Source organism: Neomonachus schauinslandi, chromosome 15, assembly GCF_002201575.2.
Source record: "Neomonachus schauinslandi chromosome 15, ASM220157v2, whole genome shotgun sequence".
NCBI lineage: Eukaryota > Metazoa > Chordata > Mammalia > Carnivora > Phocidae > Neomonachus > Neomonachus schauinslandi.
This window is the reverse complement of record NC_058417.1, coordinates 53,071,325-53,086,444: the sequence shown is the minus strand read 5'-3', so window position 1 is coordinate 53,086,444 and position 15,120 is coordinate 53,071,325.

Here is a 15,120-nt window from a genome sequence, read left to right as displayed (position 1 = left end):
TCTATCTATCTATCTATCTATCTATCTATCTATCTATCTATCTATCTATCGTAGGTACTCCCTGCTGACATTATAGGGTTCTCAAACTGGACGCCACATCTGAGATCACTCACTAAATGACGGGTGGATGGATGGATGGATGGATGAAGGGATGGAGAGAAGGAAGGTTGGATGAAGGAAGGGATGGAGGGATGGAGGAATTAATTAGTACAAAGCACACAGTAGGTCCACAAAATATTTGTTGAGTGAATGCCTGGTGCTTCTCCCCACTACAGGACCTACAGGACAGGGACAGGGGACAGGGGAGGGGCTGCACCTCCCTTTTGGCACCGATCCCAGAGAGACAGATGTTCACCCTCTTGGGTTGTATAATAAGAGAACATAGATGTGTAGTAACAAAACATGAAGGCAAATTTGCTCAAGTACGAAAAACTCTCTCCAACTCCTCAAGGGGCACAAATAGTAAAATAAATGGCAGCCCCTGAAAGGTGAAGCAAGGAACCTAGAGGGACGTCCGCTATGCTTCATGGGCAGATGAGCCCCAGATATGGTGGTGTGGCCGAAGCCTGCATCTCTGAGGGGAGGCCGGATGCTGCACTTGACAGAAGCTTCCCAGATGGTGCTGATACCCACACAACACAGTAAACTCTAAAAGGGGCCCGGAGTGGATCCTGTAGGAGATGAAGGCTCCCAGACTCGAGAGCCAGGCTTCCATGGTCCAGCATAGCATGGTTTCTGGGAATAGACCATTGTGGCAAGTAGGGTCTGGGGGTGGGGGTGGGGAGAAGAGGTTGGAGGGGGCATGGAAGGGGGAGGGTCAAGCCCTCTGGTGGTCTCATTCCAGTCTCACCTGCACCCTTGGAGAGCCAGACATCCTCCCATTCCAGAAGCACACCTTGGGCTCCTGGTCTTTTCAGACCTGCAAGAAATCGGTAAGCCAGACCCACTTGGAGCGGAAGTCAGCATGTCAGCAGTGAAAGGCTGGTAGGGTTTGGTGTTCCATCCAACACACATCCAGAGAACCCAGGGTGGTACCAAGTGGTAAGATGGTGAGCAAGCTCCACGGTGGTCCTCGTGGGGGCTCTGGTGGGGGAGCTCATGGTCTGCATGAGAATGGGGGGCAGGGGTAGAGGAGTGGCACCCCAAGCTGCTCTGTGGGTTTGCCTGGCACCCTGGGCTTGCCCACTGTAGGCATCAGGGCACAATGGCCCCTGGCTGGTTCCAGTCTTGCCTCCTTCACTTACTTGCTTCTAACGTGATGTGTGTGGGGTTACACTACTTCTGTCTTTCCTCATGGGGCTGCTGTGAAGCCTCCATGGGATAAATGAAAAAGCTAAAGGCCCTGCCTGCTATCCGGACTTGCTCCAGGAGGCCTGGAAACAGCTACCTGCCCTGGGTGTAGTACCCAACAGTGGCCAGAAGGGGGCGCCAAGGCCCTGACTGGAAAAGGAAAGTAAAGGCGCAGCCCCTTGCTTGCTGCCTTCTGAAACCCCAGGCTGCGAGTACTTACATAAATGACAAGTAATATTTGTATGGTATTTCATACCTGATTGTGTGCTTTCATACCTACTATCTCATTTAATAATCTCCAAGAGGCCCCCAAGAGCCCCGTGCCTTTGGCAGCCCGCAGGACTGGCCTTCAAGCCACCTGGGGGCGGGGGGTTGTATTAAACCCTCCGGGTTTTCAGCAGGGGCACAGTCTGCAGTCCCTCTGGCTCAATGCTGTTACCTGGGAAAAGGATGGGGAGGGAGGGAAGGAACCTGGGGTGGGCACTGGGGCTGGTGTTTTTTTGGGGGATCCAGGATGGCGAGACTAAAGGAATGTGGGGGGCTCCCCTCTTCCAGGCACCCTCCGCTGTCAGAGACAACCTCAGGGCCCCTGAGCTAAAAGCCACAAAGCGTGACTGGTCAGACTGGAACTTTCTCAAACTGGGCACTACCAACCTTTGGGGGCCACTTTAGCAGTCCTTGGCCCCCACCCACCAGCTGCCAGACCCCCACAATCCTGACGAACAAGCACATTTCCAGACATAGCCAAATGTCCCCTCACTTCTTGTTGAGGGTGGCTGGCTGGGAAGGACAAGACAGGAGAATATTCTTTATTATAATGGGCTTCTGGTCCGTCTGTGCCTGTGGCCAGGTGACTTCTGGGCACAGGCCACTGTCTTTGCACCCCGCCGTCATTTCTCACTTTCGAGGCCAGCCCTCTGTCTGGGCTGCTCCAAGGATCGGTCTCCCCCGCTGCTGCTTCTGCCTGGGGCTCTGGCCGGCTGGCAGGGTGGGGTGTGGGCAGGTGGTCACTGGGAACACACGGCAGGCAGCCCCATGGGCCAGACGCTCAGAAGCTTAGGAACCGGATTCTCCTTTTCGGTGGGTTGGAGGCCCGGTGTAGGGGGTGGGTGGGGTGGGAGAAAAGGCCCCCCCCCCCCCCCCCACCTCTTAACGGGCAAACGGCCCCATGCCCAGAGAGCTCATTGATTGCATGGATTCCAACCATTTTTAGCAAGGCCACTGTCGGCCAGGTACTGTGCTGGGCGCTTTCCGGTCAACATCCTTTCAGCACAACTTTGTGGAGCTCCAGTTTTGTGCCAAGCCCTGGGCATGCGTGACAGCACAGAACCCAGATCCTGTCTATCTCTGTCCCCATCTCAAGGAACTACCAGACGGGCGGGGGCAGGGGCAGGGGCAGTGGTAAGTCAGGGCTGTGTGTGCAGTAGGTGGGACCAGGTGGGGGCCGTGGGGGACTGATCCAGGCTGGGGATGGGGCGGGCCTGGGGAAATCCTCCGGGAGGAAGTAACCATGATGCTGATTCACGGGGGAAAGAACCTACCCAGCACTCTCGGAGAAGCCTGCTGGAATGTGCAAACCCTCAAGACAGATGTGTTCCAGGGGGGCTGGAAGGAAGAAGCAATCAGACTGGGGAGCATCAGTCCAAGAGGTCTTCCTGGAAGAGGCATTGTGAGAGAGGATAGGAAGAAAACTGTTTCAGGGCGCCTGGGGGGCTCAGTCGGTTAAGCGTCCAACTCTTGATATCAGCTCAGGTTTTGATCTCAGGGTCGTGAGTTCAAGCCCGGTGTTGGGCTCCACACGGCCTGGAGCCTAGTTAAGAAAAAAAAAACTGTTTCTGGAGACAGGCAGTCTCAGGCTCAGATCCTACGCCTGGCTGAGAGACGTTGGGCCTCAGTCTCTGTTGAGGAGGGGTATTATTCTCTCCTTCCAAGCCTGCTGGGCCACTGTTCCAATTGTGCGTAGCCTGCACAACCATTTGTGGTTGCCCTGCTTCTGAGAAACCAGAAGATGCGAGGAACAGAAAGTGCTTCGCCCGGAAGCTTGCTCTGTAACTGTTAATTGAATGTGAGTCCCGGGCAGTAGTGGCCAGTGGGTTTGCCGAGCCACAACCTGGGAAGAGAGGCGGGCGTCCTTCCTCCCCAGAGCTGGGCGAGGCTGGCAGAGGGAGGGCACCCTGCCTGGGCTTCTCCAGCGGGGGCCCCGACCAATGACACCTCCTCACTTCCCCTGCTCCCTTCCACTAGCCCCTCACAGTCCGCGAGCTGCTTCCACGGTGTTCAGTCTGCTACCGTAAAAAGCATAGATTAGACGCCGTCCTCCAGTGAGGAAAATAATCTCGGGCAGAGGGGAATCCATCTTGAACGTAAAGGACAAGGATCCCTCCTATATATCAACATGTGCCAGGGTGAGGGGACGTTAGAGGAAGAAAGAGAAAGGGCACAGTTCCTTCAAAGTAAGGGACAGGGGCCAGCCTATCGGCTTGTATGTATCTTGCATTATGCAGTAGGAGAGAGAAAATCAATAGAACTGTCAGTGGTTCAATGCATTCCCACTGCAGACGTCCCCGTCTCAGGATGCTCCAGACGGATGCTCCAAATTAAAAACCAGGGGAGGGGGAGAGGGGCTGAAGGGGTGGGAAATAAACACCCTGACAGACTAGAGGGAAGGAAGGGATGCAACGGAGGATCTGGGAAAATTAAAGTCCATAAATCCTGAGGCCCAGGGAGCATCCCGGGTGTGAGTGACAGGAGACCCTTACCTTGTGGTGGCCTGGGTCTGGGGTCCCCTCTGCCAGGTGGGTGTCCCAGAGAGGGAGGGGAGTGTGGGCAGGCCTCTTGTATTAGCGGTGTTAATGGAGCCGGGGAAGGGGGGAGGGGGGTGGGGGAGGCAGAGTGATATGGATGATACCCTCAACCTTGGGGTAGGGGAGGTAGGGGGGTCTTTTGAGTCGGGGGCAGTCCTGTGGATTGCAGGAGCTGCATGAAGACAGGGGGCAGTGCTTTGCTCCCTAACTGCTTCTTCCCATGAAGCTCTGGCCTCCCCCTCAGCACCCCTAGCCGGTACCAACCTCCCCTCTCTGTCCCTGTCTGTCTGTCTGCCTGCTCCTCTCTGTTTCTCTGGCTCTCGCTGTCTGTGAGTTTGTGTCCTGCCCCCCGGGGCCTGCTTTCCCCTCAGCCCCAGAGATGGTTGCCGTCTGCCCTCCGCTCATCAGTGGCCTGGGGACTGCTTCAGCCCCTCCTTCCAGCCCTTGGTTTGCAAGCTTGTGGGGAGCCTGAGGATGTCCACAAGTTCTTCCAGCAGACCAGCTGCTCTGGAGACTCCTGGAAGGCCATGAGCTGTTGGGCGAGGTGCCTGCCACCCCTGCCTGTCCCCACCCACCCCTGCTCCCCAGCCACCCCCCCCCAAGACCCACCTGCTCAGGGAGGGCTGACAGAAAAGAAACCCAGAGCCAGCCCCACATGGGGCACGGGAAGCAGAAGGGTGCCGGTTCCAGGAGAGAGCCACTTCCCACTCTGTCCCACCCCCCTTTGCATCCTTCTAGGTCCTGACAGGAAACAGGTGCAGCACAACTGGGTGATTGGAGGATAATTTTAATAAAGGAACTGGTTTTGAAGGTGTGGGCAGGTGCATGAAACTAGGAGAGAGAAGGACAGGAGGGGGTGTCACCTTATCAGAGATGGGGCTCTGTGGAGGGAGGGGCTGCGTGACTGATGGGCTCAGACCTTCAGTGAAGCTTCAGCCAAAGGACGAGCTCAGCCTGCAGCAACCTCTCAGGGAGAGCTGGAGAATGAATCTCTTGAGCTCACTGTCTGTCCTCCCCCTGGTCCTCCTTCCCTCCCTCTCTCCAGTCTCCTGCCAGGGCACCCCATTGGCTGAACCCAACAGGGTCGTGGTGGTCTCCCTTGGGGCACGGAGCAGGGTGGAGGTATTGACTCAGAGACAGTGGAAGATACCCCGTCCACGACTCCTCCCCAGAGAGGGTCAACCTGCATCCTGGGGTGGCCTTATGACCGGATGTGGCCTTGTCACCATCCGTCTCTTTTGTGGTCGCAAGGCAGGGACGGCTCCCAGGGCTCAGAAGGCTCTCTCCTATCCTGTCCATCACCCAAACAGCCCCCACATTCCCTGATCCCCCAAACCCAGGCCAGGTCTCCAGATCTCCAGGTTAATGTGCCCGTCAACAGGCGCAGACATGCTCTGGCTGCCGCTCATCCTGCGCACAGGTGAGCCCGCGTGCGTGCATCCCGCGCACAGGGGAGCCCGCGTGCACGCGCAGCCACTCAGCCGCCTATGCTTCCAGAGAAACAGGCCCGAAGCTTCATGGCGTTACATCACCCAGGACAAGTTCTACCAATTGAACTGGTGACCGCGTTTCCAAAAGCAATTACCGGAGCGCTGCAATGCTTCCCAAGGTGAGGAGATTAGAGACAGCACTCAAGGCTGCAACGCAGCTGGAAGCAGGGGCTCCAGGGGTCTGTGGGCTGCCTGTGTCTGAGGCACCACGTGCATGTGTGCGTGGTGCCTGCCTCGGAGCCCGTGCGCTCTTAGCGAGGGTGAGAGTCCCCCAGAGGAAGCCAGAGTTGGGGGAAGGAGACACCAGGATTTCAGCCATGGAGGCCAGCAGCCCCACAGTTAGGGTGGGAACTGGGTCACTATTCCCATGTCCTTCCTGGATCCTTCTCTGGGGTGTGTGAGCAGGGAAAACCAGTCTGTGCAAAGCCAGACTTGATATCAAGGGTTCGGGGAAGTGGCCCGTTGGCTTGTGAGCAAGGAGGAGCCGACTGGCAGGGGTCCCCATGGTGAGAAACCTTTGCTACTGCCTTCTCCCCAGAGGTTCCCGGCAACCACACCACTCCTGTTGCTGGGATCCCAGCATCTTTGGAGAAGGAAGGATGGAGGCAGAAGGGGCCTCGACCCACCTGCTGTCTGGCTGAGTCTCTGGGAAGGGGGCTCTCCACAGGGACTGCCGTCCATATCCTGTGGTGACTGCTTCCTCTCTCGTCCCCAACCCCACTGCTCTCCGAGCACCTGCGGAGGGGACATGGTTGCTCCTTTGCTCTGTCATTCCTCCCCTTAGATGTAGCCCGAGGCCTCTGGAAAGAGGCAGCCTCAGGGGCTGAGGGGCGGGAGGCGATAGAAGGTGGGGTAGAGATGGAGGGCAGGTTGGAGGCTGGCTGGTCATGTTCCGGCTCCTGTCTACTTCTTTCCTACCTCCCCGTTCAGAATTTCCCTCTGGGCCCTTGCCGACAGGTGGATCTATTAATGGAGCAGGACAGGTGCAGTTGGCTTATTAATTACAGCGGCCGCCATCTTCAGCCCAGACCTCCCAGGAGAGGGTCAGAGTGGCCGCAGTCCGTGGTCAACGTGGTCCAACACTTGGATTTAGCCTTCTAAGAGCACGGGCCTGGAAGAGCCTGGGTGTGTGTGACTGACTGGAAAGGAACCCTCACTGTGGCTTCAGGTGGACCAGGCAACAAAAGCTACCACTGGGTTGACTACCTACTATGTGTCAGGTCCAGGAAGATCATCTCCTGTCATCCTTGCAACAACCCTCCGCGAGGCAAGATTCCAATCCCCATTTTACTGATGAGGCCTCCGAAGCACAGAGAGGTTAAGCTGCTCGTCCAAGGTCACACAGCTAGTCATTCGAGGACCAAAGGATGCCTCATTGCTTGGGCATGGAGGGATCCCTTGTGGAAAGCCTTTTGCCTCTCTCCTCACGGACAACGTGAGTCACAGGTTGCTGAAGAAGGGCCAAAACTGAGACAAATGGGACATTCCAAATGTAATCTGTAAATATTTATCGAGCTCCTCATCGGCCCTGGGACTGGGGTTCTAGAGATGCACAGACACGTTTTTTGCCCTCCAGCCCGGGAGATGGCTTTTCTGCCCTTTGCCCTTCTCAGAGCTAGCCCCCCAGCTCCTGCTGAGGAGGTGGGGGTGGCTATGCCCCGCTCCCCATGACTATGTGACTGCACCCCGTGGCCTCAGATAATCGGACTAACCCGGAGACAGTCCTGGGTTTGGAACCAAAACCTAGAAGCTCTAGTGTGTGGTGGATTGGTCTGGGATTTCGTGCAAATGAGCAGGCAAAGGGCTCTTCTTTGGGGGCAAGCCATGGAACTTTCTATTCCAGGTACTGTGAGGTCCCCTCCCCACATTTCTACATTTTCCTGCAGCTGGTTTGAATTGGTTCCCACTTTCGGAAACGGAATGATCCTTAAGGTAGAAGTCCTGGTTGGGGCCTGTGATGCCTGTACCATAGGAACACAGAAGACTGGGACTGGGCGCCTGCCTGGAGGGCTTCAGCAAGTGACTGGGATCTCAGCAGGCAGAGAAGAGAGACAGAAGGCTTTTTAGGGAGTGGAAGGACCCAACAGAGGGAACAGTGCATACAAAGATGGGGAGAGACTCAAGACATGCCCAGACCTTCTGACAGGGGTGTGCTAGCAGATGTTTAAAATCTGGCTTTCTGATAAAAATATTCTTCATTTGTACCATGTGCCAATTCCTATGGTGTAAATACTCCCACCACGGCCGATTTCAAGCTGTCTGTGTGACGTGGACTTTTGAATGAGCAGCAAGCAGCTTTCACGAGCTGGTGTAACATACATCAGGTCAGGTGCCATTGCCCAAATGTAGGAGGATGGGAGGGGAGGATGGGGAGGAGGACTGAGACATGATCGGGAAGGGTTTGGAATGTCCCATTCAGGAGTTTGAGCTTCCATATGAGGGGACAGAAGCCCAGGCTCTGATTGGGTGACTGTGGGTGTGTGGGAATAAGCAGCTGGATGCTGTTTATTGTCGTCTGACCTGACCTCTCTTTAAACTGGTCCCCTGAACAGCCCCCAAGTTGTGGTCTGAGCCTGGTAGTAGGCCTGAGAAGGGGTGCACAGAATGTGAGGTGGATTATTTTCTGATAAAGAGGGAGAAGAGGAGCTCTAACTCACCCCCAGCCAGCTGCACTTTGGGGGCCATCCCTCATCTTAATGAGCCCATCCAAATCTCATTTGCTAATGAGAGATTTAATGGTCACAGACTGACAGGCGAGACAGAGAGGGGAGATGGGAAGGTCGTTCTGAAAATTAGTGTGTAGCTAAGTGCCACCCCTCTGCCATCCCACCTGCCCACTTGTAGTTCCGGCCCAGAGTGGGGGAGAGGTGGGAAGCAAGGACTGGCTTGACCTCACCTCCAAACCTGGCTCCTGGCTGGGCCGGTGGATCAGCACCTCGGACAGGGGACAGCTTTGTTCTAGGCTACCCTCTGGAATGTCCTTTATGCTTCTTTTGCTCCCTGTTTTTCCAAGACTCAGATGAGAGGTCACCTCCCCCTGGACACCTTGCATGCCATCCCACGTGGGTTTGGGTTAGGGCCCACGGTGTCTGCATGGCAACCTTTGCACATTCTCGTAGCACCTCCATCAAGATGCTAAAATGCTACATTTCCTTGGCTGTTTTCCCTACCGGTTTGTAAGCAACTTGAGTGCAGGGTATGTGTTATCCTCTCCACATCCTGAATACTGACCACATGCCCAGCACTGTGCAAGCCATGAGAGAGTTTCTTGAGAAATGAATGAATGGATGGACCAGTGAATAAATGAGTAGATGGAGGTGGAGCAAGGGAAAGAATGCATGAATAAAGTGTTTGATGAATCAATCAATGGATATAGAATTGTGGCCAGGCTATTGAAGGGGTAGGTAAGGATTTGGATGCAAAAGAAATGTCCCATCCCTTAGGTTGCATACACAAGACAGATAGGGAAATTAGAACAGAGATTTCCAGAAATCCCCACATCCACTTCCCCATTCTTCCATCATATAGGGCTATCCAGAATAAAAACTACATATTCCAGCATTCTTTGCAGTTACCTGTGCCCATGTGACTACATTGTAGCCAATGGGGTATAAGGAGAAATGGCATAAAGGGAGGGAGCATGCCCTTCTCCTGCCCTTCTCCTTCTGTTCCTCCTTCCTGTTGGTTGAACTATGGGGGTGATGGCTGGAGCTGGAGCAGCCTTATTGGACTTGGAAGCCAGCCAGCTTGGAGCAACATGTCAGAAGAAGGGTAAGTCTTTTGAGAACTGTTTCGAACAGACCTTCTAGACCAGTCCTGGGCTGCTAACATCCAGATTGCAATGGGAGAGAGAAATTAACCTCTAACTCTTTTTCCCGTTATTTTTAGGTTTTAATGATCAGCTGAATCTAATCCTAAGTAATATATGTACCAGTGTGAAAGAGAGATTCAAACATAAAAATAAGAGCAAACCAGCACAGTGCAAACCGTGGAAGCTAGCAGTGAGCAGGCTGCCTGAGGTTAATCCAGGGTGACATCTAAGTTAGGTCTTGAAGAAGGACAGAGGCTCGTGAGTAGTATGGTGTGGCAATTGTTAGAATGGTGACTGGGCTCCCCCCCTCCTCCAGCCTGGAGGACCTGCTTGCATCTTGTCCTGTGCTCGGCATCCTGGGAAGAAGGAAGGTAGCTGGCCAAGGCTGCTGGGTCAAGCATCCAGGAATCCTTTCTGGGGTTTGGGATATAGAGAGGACCAGAGACCAGTGAGTGTAGCTCTGGTCTGCAGCAAAGAGCACTGGACAGGGAGTCACATTGTGTTAGATTGCTGGGTGTTTTCTCCACTTTCCCATGTGGAAAGGTTCTCAGTCAGTCACGGCTGGCAGCTGGGTTGTTTGTGGGGCAGTCCCTCAGGCTGGGACGGGGGAGGCCTGTAGATTTGAGGGTAGCTCAGGGCAGGACATCTTTCCATGGTCTGGTTCTGGGAATCTGTAAAGCTTGGAGAGCAAGCTCTGATGGTAGGTGTGCAAGGCAGAATTCTAAAAGGACTCCACTGACTCATGCTATTGTATAATCCTCTTCCCTGGAGTGTGGCTGGGACCTATGGCTTGCTGCTAACCCATAGAATATGGCAAAAGTGAAGGAATTTTGTGGATGTAATTAAGGTCTCTAAACAGCTAACTTTAAGTTTATTAAAATGGAGATTATCCTGGGTGGGCCTGACCTAATCAGGGGAGCTCCTTAAGAGCCGGTCTGAAAATCAGAGGCTCTCTCTCTTGCTGGCTTTGAGGAAGCAAGCTGCCAGCGTTCTACAGCTGTTAAGGAAATGAATTTTGCCAAGAACTACATGTGTTCGAAAGAGGACTCAGCCTCAGAGGAAACCCCAGTCCCAGCCAACACCTTGAGTGCAGCCTGTGAGACCCTGAGCAGAGGCCCCAGCTAAACCCTGACCAGACTCCTGACCCACGGAAACCGTGAGATAATACATGTGTGTTGTTCTAAGCTACTAAGTTTGTAGCAATTTGTTACACAGCCATAAAAAATTCATAGAGGGTCAGATACGCCTGCCTGGACCCTGCTTTGTTCCAGCCCCATGGCCCTCCTCTCTCAAGCTAGGCTGGAATCACTGCTCGTGGCGACGTGACAATGAGAGAGAAAATTAAAATCCAAGAAGGAGCGATTCACAAACTGTAATCTCGGCAAACAGTGGCACTTAGATTTCCCGTTATTGATCCCCTCAGTGGATATTCTCCAATCTCGTAATTACAGAAGGACTTTTTCAATTTGGGCTAAATCGCCTCCCCTCCCCCCCCCACACCCCTCCTTGATTTCTTTAAACTCACCATAAAGCAGAGTAGATTGTATGCACAGTAGATTGTATGTGGACTCAAAATAAATAAATGGTGCTAATCATTGTAATTGAAATCCGATCCCAGCAGCGGGAAGGCTCCTTCAAGTGGCAGTCTTCCTCTTATCTCCCTGGAGCAGGGAGCAAATCCTGCCTTTAGCACAGGGACATTTGCTTCTGGGGCTGACCCCCTGCGAGTTCCCAAGTGCCCTGTGGTTGCTGGGAGATGCAGACCAGTGCTGGGATCCCCTGAGCTAAGCTAAGCTTGTTTATCTCCCTGCATCCAGGCACAGTCCTCCTGGGAGCGCGCACTAGGTCCCTTATTCCCGGCTCTTGTTGGTCACTGGACAGTTCTCCCTAGCTCACCCACGGGTTCTCAACAAGGGGTGGCAGGCTCAGTGGGCAGTGACCGCAGACATTTCTGGGGATCCCAACTTGGGAAGAGGGTTTCTGCTTGCATCTAGTGGGTAGAACCGGGGATGCTGCAAAGAACCCAGCAGGGCTTGGGATGGCTCCCCTCACCAAGAGTGATCTGGCCCCAAGTGTCAGTAAGTAGTGTGGGGGTCGAGGAACCCTGCACTGACCAGACTCCTGCTTGAACTCATCTCTTTCCAGAAAGGACATCAGCGGCCAGAGGTGAGAGATTTGGAGGCAATAAAGTTGGATGGTCACACACACCCCATTCTCAAGACTTGGTTCCGACATCACCTCCTCTGGAGTCTTCATGCCAGGGGCCGTGTGCCCCATCCCTCCAGAATACACATGTGTATGGTTTCCCCACCATTTATCATCCCCTACAAAATCTAACTATTCAGGAAATACTAACTCATGATGACAAAGGTCAAGACAATGGTTACCTTTGGGGAAGGCAGTGATGGGAAAGGTCAAGAGGGGGCTTCTGGGCTCCTGGGGGGTGGGGGCTGGTTTGCAGAGCTGTCCACTGGGCAAAAATGTGCCATGCTCTGCATGTCTTATGCAGAGTAGGCGTGTATTTAAAAATTCAATAAAAGGATTAAAAAGATCTGGTTTCTGCCGATGTTTATAGCAGCAATGTCCACAATAGCCAAACTGTGGAAAGAGCCAAGATATCCATCCACAGATGAATGGATAAAGAAGATGTGGTATATATATACAATGGATTATTATGCAGCCATCAAAAGGAATGAGATCTTGCCATTTGCAACGACGTGGATGGAGCTGGAGGGTGTTATGCTGAGCAAAATAAGTCAATCAGAGAAAGACATGTATCATATGACCTCACTGATATGAGGAATTCTTAATCTCAGGAAACAAACTGAGGGTTGCTGGAGTGGTGGGGGGTGGGGGGGATGGGGTGGCTGGGTGGTAGACACTGGGGAGGGTATGTGCTATGGTGAGCGCTGTGAATTGTGCAAGACTGTTGAATCACAGATCTGTACTTCTGAAACAAATAATGCAATATATGTTAAGAAAAAAAAAAAAGAAGGTGATAGCAGGAGGGGAAGAATGAAGGGGGGGAAATCGGAGGGGGAGACGAACCATGAGAGACGATGGACTCTGAAAAACAAACTGAGGGTTCTAGAGGGGAGTGGGGTGGGAAGATGGGTTAGCCTGGTGATGGGTACTAAAGAGGGCACATTCTGCATGGAGCACTGGATGTTATACACAAACAATGAATCATGGAACACTACATCAAAAACAAATGATGTAATGTATGGTGGTTAACATAACAATAAAAAATTAAAAAAAAAAGATCTGGTTTCTGTTCATTCTGGCCCACCCTGCCCTTGATTTTAACCTCACCCAGGCAGAGACTGTGTCTCACTTATTTCTACGTCCTCTGTATCTTTCATCTGGAACCTTCAATCCCTCCGAGACGGCTCTTCCTTTTGTAAGGGGGTGATAATAATAATGATACTTGCTGCATATGGTTTTAAAATATTTTTTCCGGGGATGCCTGGGTGGCTCAGTCGTTAAGCATCTGCCTTCGGCTCAGGTAATGATCCCAGGGTCCTGGGATTGAGTCCCACATCGGGCTCCTTGCTCAGTGAGGAGCCTGCTTCTCCCTCTCCCTCTGCTGCTCCCCCTGCTTGTGCTGTCTCTCTCAGACAAATAAATAAAAATCTTTAAAAAATATTTTTTTCGTAATAAATAATGCCTATAAAGTGTTTACTTAGCACAGTGCCTGGCACCCAAGGGCTTGACCTGTATTATTATTAGCAGGTTAGTTAAAGTTTGTTGAACGACTGAATAATCTAACTGGAAGCATTCACACACCTAAGCACACCCCCCACCCTGGCTGCCCCACGCCCTGGTTCCCCAGGCCACTGTCATCCTCGCTTGGTCCCTGTGTGGGGGAGCCCTCGGCCTCCTGACCTGGTGCCTCCATCCAGAGCCCCTCCCCCACCTGCTGGTTAAGAGCATGTTAAGGAGCGACTGTCTCGCTGAAGTAATTACCACTGCAGGCATCAGGGAGACATTTACTGCTCACTAAAAATATTTTTCCCTAGCAAGCCCATTAAACCCCGGCATTTAACCAGGAGCCACAAATCTCAGCCCCAGGGAGATCCTGCCACTCCGGTAACCCGGGAACACGGGGAGCCCTTGCCTTCACGTTTTTGCTTCTCTTTGCTCTTTTCTCCAGTTTTCAGTAGGACGTGAGGACTCCCAGGCTGACTGACTGACCCCCTGTGGCCCCTGAGAAGGCTGAGCATCTCTGGCTTCTAGGACATCTAACTGGCTGCCGTAGGGGCATCAAGGCTCCTTCCCTTCAGGCACGTGGCCAGCACTCAGGGAGTGCTCCCCCACATGGGTGTGGGGGCACAAGGAAGAAACACTCAGTTCTGAGAGATGCTAAAGTACGTGATCCACCCATGGCCCACATCGGAAAGGAGGGGCCGCAGGGGGTCCCCTCTTCTCTGGGGCTCTCCGTGACTCCAAGACTTGGCCGTGACAGTTGGAACTGTGCAGGGAGGAGGGTATCTGCCTGGTGCCATCCAGGAGGTAGGGCCCGGTGACACTGCTCGGGAGGCGGGACGTATTCCACACTTAGAGAAAGTGGCAGTGGCAGGAGTTTGGAGGGGGATGACCATGACCGGGGCCGGGGGCCTCCAGAGGAGCAGCTGGGGCCCGAGTGAGGGGACCCGTTGCTCTAGTCCTCTCCGGTGTCCTCTGTTTTCTTGTCTCGTCCTTTCCACAGATCCTCCCTGTGGCTGAAGTTCAGTTCCTTGGTGGAGGGACTGCACGTCCTCATTTGCCCAGGACAGTTCTGGTTTATGTCTAGTGTCCCGGAATAATAACTAGTGGCTGTCCCTTTTACTCTAAACAGTGTCCTGGTTGGACCTTAGGGTCCACAGGGAGGGGGCCCCGAAGACACCTGGGGATGGCACAGACAAGAGACGAGGCTGGAGAAGCCGTGATGGAGGGTCTGGCTGTGGGCCGGGCCAGTCCCAGAGCTGCTCCCCGCCTGTCCTCCACCAAGGAAGGGCAGACATTGAGAGGAAGCATCCAGAAATTTCCATAGCCCTTGACAAGGTAATTTTATACATGTTGACTTAACAGTAACAACAATTAGGCTTCTTTTTGTGAGTTATCTAAATTTTATTTTTCTAGCAACTCATTTTTATATGATTTGTACAGAGTGGGAATGGTACAGCCACTCTGGAAAATAGTTTGGCAGTTCCTAAAAACGTTAGACATATGACCCCTTTGCTTAAAGCTACCATACGACCTGGCCGTTCTAGGTTTATATGTGCCCCAGGGAATCGAAAATATACATTGTACATGAATGTTCATTGCAGCATTATTCACAATGGCCAAAAAAGGGAAACAACCTAAAATGTCCATCAGCTGAGGAACAGATACATAAAATGTGGTCTATGCATACCCCAGAATATTCTCCAGCCCCACAAAGGAAGAGAGCACTAACTCCTGCCACAACACGGCTGAAGCTTGAACATCCTTTGCTACGTGAGAGAAGTCAGACCTCAAAGGTGTAGGATTCCAGTTTGGTGAAGTGTTCAGAATCGGCAAATGTCTAGAGACAGAAAGCAGGTTAGTGGGTGCTGGGGGCTGGGGAGTGACTGCTAATGAGGGTGGGGTTTCTTTCAGGGCGATGAAAATGTTCTGGAATTAGGTAGTGGTGAGGGGCGCACACCCTCGTGAATATACTACAAACCCCTGAAATGCACCCTTTATTTATTTATTTTTTTTTAAA